This window comes from Camelina sativa, chromosome 19 (assembly GCF_000633955.1).
Source record: "Camelina sativa cultivar DH55 chromosome 19, Cs, whole genome shotgun sequence".
Taxonomy (NCBI): Eukaryota; Viridiplantae; Streptophyta; class Magnoliopsida; order Brassicales; family Brassicaceae; genus Camelina; species Camelina sativa.
Window position 1 is genome coordinate 10,292,369 of NC_025703.1, and position 2,616 is coordinate 10,294,984.

Here is a 2,616-nt window from a genome sequence, read left to right on the forward strand (position 1 = left end):
GGAAAAGGATATATGTTATTGCATGAAATATACTAACTGATTTAATTATACCATTACTAATACACCGGATCCCATCAGAACTCTGCGATTAAGCGCGCATCTGCGAGAGTAGTATTGGGATGGGTGACCTCGCAGAAAGTACTCTTGTAACATCCCTCCCTATTTTGTTTTTTGGTTGTTAGGCATCCCTCCTTTTTTTTGTCTTCTTTTTGTTGTTTCACCAGATGATAGTACATACACAACGTCGTACCTTTCACATCATGAGGACATGGCCAATAATACCTTTTTGAAAACCCCGAGAGAACTTTTGGCAAAACAATGGGACTTCATACTATTGGACCATTTTTGAGACCAAGTTTTGACGTTGAAAGGCTTTTTGGGTTTTTTTTTATCCCAACACAACTTTGGGATCGAAAACTGTGTTCAGACATATAAGCTAAGCAAAGGCCATGATCTGTTCTTAATTATATGCACCATGTCGATCCTTCTTCATCTTCCAATTTCAAACAGTAAATGATATTTAGGCGGCAGAAACGTGGACATCTTTATATTTTCCAATCTTCCCTCTGCTTAGAAACAATCAAATGTCACTCTTGATGAACGGGATCTCATCAAGCATGTATGTAGCTAAAGGAAAAATGACAAACAATTTAGGAGTTCGATTAGTACTATAAAAGTTGTATGAGCACACCTTTGTAAGAAAAGAATGAAAAAAGTAATACAAAAATATATAAAAGTTCTTCTCATTTGTTCTTTATTTTTCACCTTCTTGTTCTTCTCCTTTTATCTGTTATTACTCAATACTCACATGGAGTCAGAGCTCAATGGAAGGAGCAATCGAGTTTTACTCGATTTATGATTCTCTCCGAAAATGTGTCGAACTTTGATACAATTTTACTATAATCGCAACATATACCTTTTGGGTTATATTATCTTGGATATGATTATTTCCTAGGATAGAGTTTGCTCACCAAAACGAGAGGGTGGGCTGGGTATCAGGGTGTCACAAGTAGTGAACAAGGCCTTATTAGCGAAATTGGGTTGGAGGCTCCTGCATGATTGTACGAGTTTGTTGGCAAGCATTCTTTGGAGAAAGTATAAAGTGGGAGATATTAGGAACCAGACGTGGTGAAATGCGAAAAGGCCTGGATCATCCACTTGGCAAAGTGTGAAGATTGGTTTACAAGAAGTAGTCGTGCCTGGGAAAAGTTGGAGTTTCGGGAATGGGTGTGACATACGCTTTTGGACTGAACATTGGCTTTCTAAGGAACCATTAATGAACAAAGTTATAATGGATCTTCCTAATGATTATGAGGAGGTACGGGTAAAGGATCTATGGAGTGATGGAGTGGGTTGGAAACTAGAAAATATAATGCCTTATGTGCCGCCGTCTATATGCCTGGAACTTGCAGCTGTAGCAGTAGATAATGTGACTGGGAATTCAGATAGGCTCTACGTGGAGTAGAACATAGGATGGTCGCTTTACGGTTAAGTCAGCATACTCGTTGTTAGCAGGAACATGGGTCTCCAAACAGAATATGGCAAGCTTTTTTGATTGAGTGTGGAGTGTGATTGCTCCGGAACGAGTTCATGCTTTTATTTGGTTGGTGGCACACCTAGTTATCATGACCAATGTGTAAAGATGACAAAAACATCTTGGGGGACGTGAGTGTGTGTCAGATATGTAAGGGGCGGGGAGATGAAACTATTCTCCATGCTCTACGTGATTGTCCATCCATTGTAGGTATTTGGAACCAAATTGTGCCTGCAAGGAGGCGACAATTATATTTTAGCAGTACGGTGCTGGAATGGCTATACGAGAACTTGGGGGGGGGGGGATGAATGTGAATGTGGGGACAGAATGTTTATGGCCAACTATGTTTGCTATAGGGATTTGGTGGGCATGGAAATGGCGGGGTGGATATGTGTTTGGAGCAGTTGGCAAATGCAGGGATCGAGTTAAATGTGTGAGAGATGTTCCTACTGAAGTTTGGAAGGCTAACTAGCTGATACGAGGTGACACGGTCGGACAGAGCAAAGTAGTAAAAATGATTGGTTGGAAGCCACCTGGGGAGGGTTGGACATGTCTGAATACAGATGGAGCTTCGAAAGGGAACCTGGGGTTGGCTACGGCTGGGGGTGTGTTACAAGATGAGAATGGACACTGGCGTGGGGGATTTGTGTTGAATATTGGAGTATGCTCAGCCACTTTAGCGGAGCTATGGGGTGTCTATTACGGGCTCTTGATTGCATGGAGGAAGAGGATCACCCGGTTGGAGTTGGAGGTGGATTCAGAGTTGGTGGTAGGGTTCTTGAAGACATGGATTGATGATGCTCACTCTTTGTCTTTCCTGGTACGCTTGTGCCATGACTTCTTATCGAGGGACTGGATAGTCCATATCTCGCATGTGTATAGAGTGGCGAACCGTCTTACGGATGATTTAACTTGCTATGCTTTTACTTTACCTGTAGGTTTTCAGTTTTTGGAGTCGTGTCCGCCGAGTTTAGAGTCATTGTAAACGATGATGGTCGAGGGACTATGGTTCGGAAGCTCATTCGTACTTGAGTTGTTTGTTTTCTTTTAATAAATTAGAGGGGATAAAACCCATATCCATT